This window comes from Chelonoidis abingdonii, chromosome 22 (assembly GCF_003597395.2).
Source record: "Chelonoidis abingdonii isolate Lonesome George chromosome 22, CheloAbing_2.0, whole genome shotgun sequence".
Classification (NCBI taxonomy): domain Eukaryota; kingdom Metazoa; phylum Chordata; order Testudines; family Testudinidae; genus Chelonoidis; species Chelonoidis abingdonii.
The window spans coordinates 20,571,987-20,584,021 of NC_133790.1; the positions used below are offsets into that span (position 1 = coordinate 20,571,987).

A 12,035-nucleotide genomic window follows, 5' to 3' on the forward strand; every position below is an offset into this window, starting at 1 on the left:
GGGTTTTTTGTGTAGTTATACATGACATGCACAAAAACATATACCCTCACCATTTATCTCCTTCAGTGTTCAAAGGTTTTAATATGAGTGCTGTGTGAGAGCTTTGAGATAAAGTATCCTGCTGTTTACCAGACTGTAAAATCCAGTGGTTCCCAGCAGAACCCCCCCAGAAGAACTTGTCTGAGAAAACACTTTCTCTTCAGTACAAGATAAAAAAACTAGTAATTGGAACTGTTTCATAGACACAAACATTAAAGCAAGAATGCTCTCAGTACCTCATTAACTGAAGTACTGGCAAGGGAATAAAATTAAAAATGACCATTTCTTTCTAGCAAGGCTAAAAGCTGAGGTTTTCCCATTTGTAATGCAGTTGCTGTTCTAACAGGCTTAAGGGAGAGTTATTTGGTTGTTGTTTTTTTTGTTTGGTTGGTTTTTTCTGTTTGGTTGGTTGGTTGGTTGTTTTTTGCGGGTGGCTGCCTTTACCTGACAGCCCTGTGCTAATAGATGGCTGTGTTAAAATTTCCTTAGCTACCTGAACATTTTAATTCTGAACATTTTTCTTTTGTTCCATGCTCCTCCCCACGGAAACCAACGATGAAAAATATTATATAAGATGATAAAACTAACAATACAGGGGTTTCGAGACAGAAACATTTTTTACTTTAAAAAACATTAAGAAAATACTTTTGCAGTTTTGTAGCATCTTGCATCTCAGGATTTCAAAATGTATTACAATTAGTAAGTAATCAAAGAAATCCTGTCAAGTTCAATTAGGCCTAACATTTAGGTTTTGTAAAAATAATATTTCACAGAATTTAATGTCAAAGAAATATTTTCTGGTTTGTTTTTTAGTTTCATTGGCAGCAGCTTTCTGTGGATAAATAATTGCTACTCTACATTGTTTGCAACTGAAAAGCTGCAGCATAAAATGAGTAGAAATTGATTATAAACAAAAGTGACATGGCTAAGCTCTTTTCATTATGCAAGCTGAAAAACCTGTAAAAAATAAACTATCACAAAAATTAGAATAATCTTTCACTTATAATGTTCTTATATGTCACCTGTAACAGAGGTAAGAACCTTTTGCTTCTGAATTTTTTTTTAACTTGGAAATGCCCCTTTAAACCCAATACCAATTCTATAATAGCAGCATAGCCATTTTATAGCAGGGTATGCAGAGGCACAGAGATTAAGGTCAGTATTTTCAAAGCTGACTAATGATTTTGGGTTCCTTGGTGTTTGGATATCTAACCTGAGATACCCAAAAGGGTGGGTACTCAGCACTTCCTGAAAATCAAGAAAACTTTAAGGTTTCTCAGGAATCAAGACACTGAGGTTCACTGTTCACTTTTGAAAATATTGGCATCAGTGTCTAAAGCTCTGGCAGCAAGTGAGTTTTAGAACTAGGACTAGAAAATGGGAATCAATGTGCTCTAACCTTAGTTCCAGATTCACAGCCCCTCCCTACTCAAGCAAGAAAAGGTATCTCCTCAGCCATTTTTAGAGTGGTGTATGTTTGCTGCTTTAGGTTTTAGCTTTTATATTCATTTTTACAAAATGAAATTCACCAGCCAATGCAAGTACATGGTGGGTTACATTTTAAACATTGTCTGCTTCCTGGAGGTGCTTTTGCAATTGTCGTGTGAAGCTGTTTCCATCTTACTCTTGCAACAGCCACCTGTAATAACAATAGCACAGAGGGATCCTAGAAATTTTTCAAAGTCCTGTAGCACTCTGCAGCCCTTGAGCACAATGGTTCCATATCCCAGGGAGAAAACATCACTTTCTCCAATTAAAAAATGATAGAAAAATATATCCTTCTTGCCTTGGCATCCACATCAGACAGGTTTTTCCAGGCTGTGAGTTCTTCTCCTGCAGAGATGAAAGGAGGAGCTATGCAGGAAACTAGCTCGGATTTACCCCCACCTTCAAGGAAAATGTGAAAGTATGTGTCCATCGATAGAAAGCATGGAAGAGTTCTCTAATTAAAGTTTGGGGAAGGGAGTGGAGAAGACATTTGTGAGATAAAGATGTTAGAAAAGGTTTGAATTTTAATAGAAAAGGAAATATGTAACCCCTAGCTCAGGGGCAGGCAAACTTTTTGGCCTGACGGCCACACTGGGTTTCCGAAATTGTATGGAGGTCCGGTTAGGGGTGGCTGTGCCTCCCTAAACAGCCAGGTGTGGCCAAGTCTCCACCCCCTATCTGACCCCTCCCTGCTTCTCACCCCCTAATGCCCCCCGGATTCCTGCCCCATCCAGCCTCCCCTGTCCCCTGATGGCCCCCCGTGGGCCTCCTGACCCATCCACACACGCCCCTCTCTCTGTCCCCTGAGCGCCCACGGACCCCCTGACTGCCCACCACCACCCCATCCAACCCATCCTCTCATTCCTGACTGCCCCCCCCGACCCCGTGCCCCCATTTAACCTCACTGTTCCCCACCCTCTGACTGCCCTGACCCCTATCCCACCCCTAACCACCACCACGAACTCCCCTGCCCTCTATCCAACTCCCTTCCCCGCCCCGCTCCCTGCCCCCTTATCGCACTGCCTGGAGCACTGGTGGCCGGCAGCGCTACAGCTGCACAGCCCAGAGCACCAAGACAGGCAGCCATGCTGCCCGGCTGGAGTCAACGACACCACCATGCAGCACAGAGGACCGGGTCAGGCCGCGGGGCTCACAGCCCCGCTGCCCAGAGCATTGTGCTGGCGACGCAGTGAGCTGAGACTGCGGGGGAGGGGGAACAGCCATGGAGGGCCCGGAGCCTAGCCTTCTGGGCCAGGAGCTCAGGGGTCGGGCAGGAGGGTCCCATGGGCTGCATGTGGCCTGCGGGCCGTAGTTTGCCCATCTCTGCCCTAGCTGGTAGTTAGCTTGAGAAATCCTGAAGAAGTATGGTACGTAGTTAAGAGGTTCAAACTCCAATAGGATTATTACAAATGATTCTCTGTATAAACTATATATTGTGTGTGGATTTCTCTAGAAATGGGTGTCATAGCTGATTCTAATTCTTATATATGTGCCCTTTCATGTGACTGGACTTCCATAACTAAGTCTCGGCAGAAGACAATAACAGAATGATGTGCTCCTGCCCCTTCTTGAAATCGTAGTGTGCCTTTGACAGTTCCTTTGATATTATTACTGTGATGAGCACTATAAAGCAACCTAAAACATTTTGTTCCTTTCTAACCACTGATGGTGAAGGAACTCTCCATAGGAAGTTCAGAAAAACTTGGGTCCTGTGTTAGGACAAAATTAACTTCTCTAGAAGGAATTTGGGAGATAAGTTTACAAAAGCTAAAAAGAATAGGTCATACTTCATTCCTTTGACTCCATTGTTCAGTCCTCAGCCATTTCCCAACACAAAGGAGGAAAAGGAAAGGCACTTACCCAAAAAAGAATCTATATTTTAGCTATGGCTTCAAGGGACATCCAGTGTTCCCAGAGTCAGGTCACTAGACCTCACTACCAGCAGAGGAAGAAGGGTCCAGATGTTCCTGCTGGAGAAAAGCTAAGGGCCTTTGCTTGCCACAGACACATGGGTTATTAATGTTATGAAGCGGGGCTATGGAGTTTGATGTAAAAAATTCCTTCAGACTGACTCTTTCATGAATGCTCTTGAGACCTTCAGCATTAGGATGAGAAACTTTAGGGAATTCAGTCCAAGCCTGGAACTCAGAAACCTCAAATACCGTGTGGCAAAAATGTGTGAATGAATCCATGTCACCCAGCAATAGAAGGAAGGGGTTTTATTCTTGGTACTTCCAAGTGCCCAAAAATGTAGGAGGCCAGAGGCCCAGTTACCTAGATGCTGCTTGTGGATTTCATTCTTACCAGTTTCTGGATATTAGGGATTTGATAAATTTGATGCTCTTCCCCCTCTGGCTACAGGTGTCTGAGGAGAGGCCCCCATTACTCTGACTCTTCTTCAGTCACCATTTTTGGGGTCCTCCATCTTCGTGAATAACTCCAGTGCTTCCCTCTGCAACTTCTCAGAGCTTTTTGAAGCATCAACAGCGTGCAGTGGGTATGATTTCTGATAGTTTTGCTGCTGCCCGTAGGGTTCAGAAAAAGAGCAAAGAAACTGACCACCAGAGTCTTGTTAATTTCACTCTGGTGCTTGGCAAATCTATGATATGAAAAGTTACTGCTGCGTATGGCAAATTATAAAGCCCTTGGAACATCCATCAGCTTTTCATTTCTTTGACACTGGATCAAGAGGTCATTCTGTATTAAACCCTAACTAAAAGGTAGTCTGGCTGCATCTCTGTTTCATAAGCGGACCGCCAATGTCAGGGTCAAGTTAGGTCACATTCAGTCTGTGGAATGTCAAGTATCATAGTGTGACACTTTGGGGGTTGCTTCACTGTTGCTCATTTTAAACTTCCTTCGTTCTATTTCCTTACTCAGAATAAACAGAAAATAATAAAACTATAACCTTTCTTTAAAACTGTTCCCAGCCTTTTCACTTGACAATCACTTAAAACTATTTTACCAATGCTTGAAGCATAAACCTCAGTTAAATAGCAAGGTCTGTGTAAATGCTGTTCGATTACACCAATGTGGCAGTTCGGGGGTTCACCCAGACAAGTCAGGGGAGGTGTCGCTGCGTGCCCTGTAACCCTAGGTGCTTCATCTTTGGCTTAGAGCCCTGACAGCAGCAGCTTGCTCAGAGTACAGTGACCTCACCCCAGTTTCCACCAGCTTGATGACTCCTTGCAGAATAACACCAACAGCCCCTCCAGACACACATCTACCCAGAACCATCTCCTCTGCAGCGCTCAGCCCCTCTTGCCATGGTGCTCACAAAACCTTTCCAAGATTGCTGCTTTTTTAAAAGTGGCAGTACACAGCACTATCCTGTTAGTTTGGCTAAGGAGTTTACTCTTCAGTTGGAAACACTTTTCTGAGATGGTTTTGTAATAAAACAAGATTAATTTTTTTGACAAAGAACGGGTAGTTAAGTGATAACAAGTAGAAGGAATTGAGATAGAAATAGTTACAAAAAAACAAAACAAAAAATACATTTTTAAGACTAAAATCTAACTTAACAAACTAGAGCCTTTTGTTCAAAGTAGTTTACTCACCACAGTTGTTCCTCCAGTATGACTGGCCAGTTCTTCACCAAGATCCAACACAGAACTCAAAGCACTTGGTTTCTTTGTCTCTTCAGGTGAAGGATGCCAAAGTGGCTTTCTCCCTCTGCTTACATCTTCAAAGTTTATCTTTGTTTTCAAAGTCCGGAAGCCCTCATGCGGGGGTGGGGGATCTGCCTTTCCGTGTTCACTAGGGAGCTGATGCCATGTTAATTTTCGCAGTCTCCTTCCTCTCCCCCTGCATCGCCATCAATATAGTTAAGTTGATATTTCCCCTACTATGTAGTTTGATGATTTTGTTTATTTCCATCATCTCTTTATGCTCAGTTTACATTAGGGACAAATTCAAGCACGCAGGACCACATTCTTCTGTTTAGGGCGGTATACCTTTAGCCCTCCCTGACAAACACATTTTAGGAACATATTTCCAGCACATGTTGTAAATTTTCATATATCACCTGTTACACACACCATGCAATAATATTAATGCTAAGAATATTGCCAGTTTGCATATGTTACATTACATGACACCTTTTAGATAGTTTATGACAACGAGTTGGGGTTCACTGAGCTGGTCAGACTAGCTGAGACTCGCTGAGAGATACCAGGGAACCTCTTGCCCTCTGGCCCTGGGGTGCTCTTAGGGAAGTGGTCCCCAAACTTTTCAGGGTCACGGCCCCCCTGACACGGGAGCCTGGGCCGGGAGCGGGGCATGATGCAGCCAGAGGTAAGGCGGTCGCAGCTGGGGCTGGGTCTCAGGCTTGGGTTGAGAATGGGGCCAGGGGCTGAGGATGGGGCTGGAGCTATGACCGGGGCTTGAGGGCGGGGTTGGAGCAGATTTGGAGGCAGAGCAAGGCTGGATGGTGCTCCCTCCCTGCCCGGGCCTGCCACACATCCCAAATGATCCCCCACATCCCTCTAGGGGGACGGCGCACCCCACAGTTTGAGGACCACTGTCTTAGGGTCATACATAGCCACCTTCAGATCAGTTCCCAGCCAGACTTACAGAGTAGCCACATGGAATTTTCCAAGGCATCATTGTGTAGACTCCCTGTACTGTGTTGTATTTCCAGGATTGACTTACTGTTACGGAATCTGTTACAATTATTTTATTGGTTTATTGGTTTGGTGATTTGTCTGTGCTTTTTTGTATTATTGTGTTTGTTTCTATTTTGAAGCACCTTATCACTCAAGTGATATGTTGTATGGTTTTCTTTTTGGGAGCCTGATGTTCTGTCATCCTACATTTGCAGTATTCTGTATTCATTTCTTGTTTAAAAAACTGGAGGTAGCTCAAAAGGCTATGCTCTGCACTGATAGTGTACTGTCCTGTAAGAAATTTAATATATATCTAACAGCTTAGATGTACCCCCACCATTCATAAAAATTTCCATGAGATCTTTATTCTCAGTGAGGATCTGCTATCAGACCCACTTTCAAGAGGAAAAAATTAGTTGTAACTCGGGTTTGCTGATGGTTGTGTGGTCACAGCAGATCCATAGTCACCGACTAACCTCTTCACATAGTTGGAGAATATATGTCCTAATGTACCTGAATTTAAAACTTTTGCTATTGGAAAGAACTAACCCATTAGAGGCACTATGGGTTACCAGGATTCCAGACAGGGGCAGGGATGGGCTGTCCTGTTGATGGTTAAAACTTGGCTATGGGATTCCTACTGTTCTCATACACAGGGTGCAGATCCAGGTGTTTGCCAGCCAGGAGACAAAATCCCTCCCCCAACTCTCTGACATGCACGAGGAATGTGCATCTAACGCCATCTTTCAGAATGGTGTAGCCTGCATTCCCCCATTTACCCATTCATCTCTGTGGGCCCATTGGAGGGGTTGTGACAGGTCTAATCCCTACTTATCTCCCTCCCTACCCAATTCAGGACAATTCGCCATGGTTGTACCTGCCCATTGCCTGGAGTGCACAGTGTGGGAGGAAGACTTCTTGCACTCTACATTGCCATCTGTTGTTGAATTGAGCTGTCTCATGGCAACTGGAGGGTGGCAGCTGTGCTCCAGAATCTGTTTCCAGATAGAAGAAATTAATCCTCTAGCTACATGGTTCTGAAGATCTTCAAAATGTGAATTGAGTATAAACTGTGAAGTTTACTGTAATAGTTCTGAGAAACATTAATTGCTCCATTCATCCTAGTGTGATGTCAACTTGGAAGCCTAGTGATCAGCCCTGAAATTATTAACAGTGTTGGCATTTTAATGATGATCAAAGTGCAGGAAGTATAGAAAAAGCAGGAAATTCTGACTATCCGACCAATTATAATTGATTCTAATTTATTACTATTGCAGTGACAGTAAAGACCCCAGTTGGGGTCAAAACCCCATTATACTACAAACTTTACAGAAAAATAACACACAGTTCTCAGAAAGCTCACAGTCTAGGATTTAGACAATACCCAACTGGCAGATAAACTAATAAAAGAGAGAGGAGAAAATAACAGTACCGGCATGTTTGGTAAATTAGTAACTACAGTGGCCTCAGTAGTGCCCCCCTTTCAATAATCCTTGCTAGTGCTCACAGGTAGCATATTCTGGGCACAGCATTGCTGTGACAGTCTAAGTAGAAACGCCATTTACATGTAGTCCTATTTTTTGGAGGTTGTTTTGGTACTATCTTTTCAATGTGTCACTCTTTTCTCTTCCAACTCTGGCAGGTTGCTGAATGTTTTTTTGTGAATAATAGAGTTGGAATAAAATTTCCTGACTCTCTGTGAGTTCTAAAATTGATAAGCTAAAGCAGTGGAGAAGGAAAATGTCTTTTTTCCTGAAAACTTCCATCTGAAACCTGCCTCCAATGGCTGCCTGAAGCTGACAGAATGAAAGACGCACCAGGAGACTAGTCTGAATCTGAAGTTCTTTAAATATGCAGGCAGCAAGGTGAAGATGGCATGGTGATATGCTACAGATTTCTGTTCTGAATATTCTCTTTATTCCTGTCTCTACTATTTGACCATATTCCTCTGCTTATTTTCCCATTGGCTCCTTTTTCTTAGACTCTAGGACTGGAAGGGACCTCGAGAGGTCATCGAGTCCAGTCCCCTGCCCTCATGGCAGGACCAAATACTGCCTAGACCATCCCTGATAGACATTTATCTAACCTACTCTTAAATATCTCCAGAGATGGAGATTCCACAACCTCCCTAGGCAATTTATTCCAGTGTTTAACTACCCTGACAGTTAGGAACTTTTTCCTAATGTCCAACCTAAATCTCCCTTGCTGCAGTTTAAGCCCATTGCTTCTTGTTCTATCATTAGAGGCTAAGGTGAACAAGTTTTCTCCCTCCTCCTGATGACACCCTTTTAGATACCTGAAAACTGCTATCATGTCCCCTCTCAGTCTTCTCTTTTCCAAACTAAATAAACCCAATTCTTTCAGCCTTCCTTCACAGGTCATGTTCTCAAGACCTTTAATCATTCTTGTTGCTCTTCTCTGGACCCTCTCCAGTTTCTCCACATCTTTCTTGAAATGCGGTGCCCAGAGCTGGACGCAATACTCCAGCTGAGGCCTAACCAGTGCAGAGTAGAGTGGAAGAATGACTTCTCGTGTCTTGTTTACAACACACCTGTTAATGCATCTCAGAATCACCTTTGCTTTTTTTGCAACAGTATCACACTGTTGACTCATATTTAGCTTGTTCCTTTTGTCCCTTAATGAGCATGTTTTAAATGTAGTATATAGACAAATAATTAGGCACCTGAATATTGGAGGTTCTATCAGTAAAAGAGGCAGGACACTGAGCATGTGCAGTTACCAAAATAATGACTTCATCCTTAGAAATAGCTGCTTTTTAACAAGATTCTGTGATAGTTTCATGGCGTTTATCAAATAATGTTGTAAAACAATGTTGAACTGGCTGAAATAATAATCACTTTGATGCAGAAGTTGTAGTTTCCAAATACTAAACACCAGTTGCTATAAGAAATTAAATTATCATCAGAACTGAATGGGCATACAATAACAGGGCCAGATGTTAAAAGGTTACCTCTCCATTACAGGCCCAAATCTGGCTTTTGCTGCTCTGCTGGTACATCTTCATCCTTGAGACCCAAAGGGGACATAATAGAAATAGAGAGAACTTCTGGAGCTGCACATCTTGATGACTCATTGACCAGCAAAGAATACAAACTTTTAGACGAACTTATGGTATTAGAGTGCAGACTGAATAAAAAGGGCAACCATTTCCTCAAAGCTCAAATCAGTGCAGACTTAACTAAGAATTGCATTTGTTGTTTTCTGAGCTGTTTCCACCTCTACCCCCTCTTAAACTATATCCTCTGTTCTTTGCTTTCACCACACGGGCCACATGTGGCTTTTAGCTCAAAGGCAGGTGTCCTTTTTTTAAGGAGCCATAGTGCTTCATTTTAGATCATAGCAACCCTTTTTCTCTGCTAGCCAAGCACATTACTTTCTTGGGTCATTTCTTCAGCTGTCCCCAACCCACCCAACTTATTTTAGTAGGACTCAAGCCCTCTGTACTTCTAGGATCCAGTCTTGCAAGGTGTGCTGCAGAAGGACTGAACTTGTAGTGTGTCTCAATACTGATAAAGGGAGAAATTGGGCTGGAAGTTACTTCTGTCAGAATTTAAAATTTGCCATGCTGGATCAGAGCATTGGCCTCTGGCAGTAACCACCACCTGATGCTTTAGAAGGAAGGTGAAAAAGCCGCTTAATAAACCTAGCAAGCTGTGCTGTGGGGATAAGAGGGGGAATTTTTTTTAACTCCTACTGGTGATCAAGTATTCCCCTGAATCTTTAGATTTGATTAGCTTTATCTCTAAAAGAAAACAAGAACCTCTTACTACTTTAAAACAAAAGATCAGATTGAGTCTCTTTAATGGAAGAAGAGTTCATGCTAGTACCTGTAGTGAATGTCCACTGACTTGAAGAAATTCCATTGAAAGCAGGAAAATTTATCATATCCATGACTTTTATAAGCTATTCCATAACACATGGACATGTTCTGCTTATGTGTATAAAGTCTGTCTCCTTATCTCCTTAGTGCAGAGAGATGTGGAGATCTCATGTTTATGAATTTTCATATTTTAACCCAGCAGATTTCATCAGGAAATCCCAATGCATAAGGGTTAAAAGTGCTAAGAATCTAAAATCGGGTTGCTCTGGGTCCTGCTATAATAGTACTGGAGATTTAGGGCTAGAGTTCAAATCTCGGCAGGTGATTCTGGCTCACAAAGGCATTCCATAATCTTTCTTATATGGCTGTTGATCTAAAGGATACAGAATGCTAAAACCAAAAAAGAGAGCTAATTGAATAAGAGATGATTTTAAAGAAAGCAGTATCCAAAAAAGCATGAGTGGGATGTGAGAGAAGAATGGCATTTGAGGGATTACGAGTTTCTTGTGTCGTGTGCAGGTATTAACAGTTGCACTATTCTTTCAGTTCAGAGAAGTGATTGTTAAATTGAGGGTGTTTACTTTCAATTTTTGGTTTTAAGCCAGCTGTTGTTAAGGCCCTATTGCTGACCCTGGGAGTGTTTCAAGTTCTTTGTAATTATCTTGTTTTTCCCCCCATCATTTCCCCCGCATTTTTGTCTTTCTATATTGCAGTTGGCAAGCCTCAAAAGCAGCAGTTCTTTGTCTATCTAAGCTGTTTGATTGGCTCCCATCTCTGAAGTATCTGAGCACCTCCCAAGTAATTAAAATTTAAAAAATAACAAAGGAATCTCTTTCCTTCCCAGCCTGCTAAAAGAGTAAGGAAAGGTGTCCCAAATGCGGTATTAGGTGAGAATCAGTGTAAAGGCCTCAAGTACTACATAGGCTTATGCTGCAGGTCCTGGTGGTGGAAAGTTTAGATTAGAGGTACAGTGGTGCAAACCATCCACAGCCCATTTCAGCAGGGATCATGGAGCCAGTTGGAGAGGAAGCAAAGTCAGTCAGGAGATATGATGAGTCAGTGCATCCCCGGTAACAATACCAATGCCTGTCCCCACAAGCATAGTGGCTGCCATTTGCACATCACAGAAGCTTCTGTATTTTATGATATGATATCATGGTCAATGACACCAGAAATTCTGACCAGCTACAAAGGCAGTAATGGAAGACTAATTTAGTTTGCATGACCCTGTTTCAGTCAGTTGGATTTTGTTTGGGATTCCAACAGTGCAACACATATGCATGTAACTCAAGTATGACCTAGGAGCTTTTCATGCCAAGTGGTAGAGGGCACAGAGTTATATAACAGTCACAGTGATCTCATAGTTCTGATACCTACATACCATATCATGTCAGGTCTTTAATGAAAGCTTGTGGTGCAACAGTCATCATAATCATTATGAGATGTATTTACAGATAATGTGTGGGGAGGTGTTTGTGTGTGTGTGTGTACACTAAAAATTATGTTTTCTAAATGTGAGAGTTCAGGCAGGTCCTGAAAAGGTGATCCCTATACTCTTGTCAGGCAGGAAGGAAGAGATGTATGTCTGTCTCTCTCTTTTTCTCTCTCTCTGGATGGTCATATGCAAATCAAGTATTGTATGGTTCCCAGTGGAGGCCCATTTACAGTTTGAACAAAATGCTAATCAAGAGATTGCAGGGATTCAGGAAAAAATAAAACCAGCTGGGGATATCCAGTTTAGGAGTGAGACAATGAACTTTTGGAGCTATATCTGAGGTGCATACGAGCCCCCAGATATATATCCTTCAGTCTGTGAGGTCAAGTGCCAGGAGGATTGATCTTGTGAAAGGGGGAAGGAGCTCAGCCAAACTGGTTGAAAATACTGGGAAAAGGATAAGCTATCTGGTAGGAGATAGACAAAAGCCTTGTGAGTTAAGTTTAGGCCAGGGGTTGGCAACCTTTCAGAAGTGGTGTGCCGAGTTTTCATTAATTCACTCTAATTTAAGGTTTCGCATGCCAGTAATACATTTTAACATTTTTAAAAGGTCTCTTTCTATAAGTCT

General features: G+C 42.4%; 1 protein-coding gene across 8 annotated transcripts in view; it reads left to right on the top strand.

Moving 5' to 3' along the window:
• The window catches only part of CABIN1 (calcineurin binding protein 1), a 222,795-nt gene that overhangs the window by 135,121 nt on the left and 75,639 nt on the right, over nt 1-12,035 (top strand). The window lies entirely within an intron of this gene.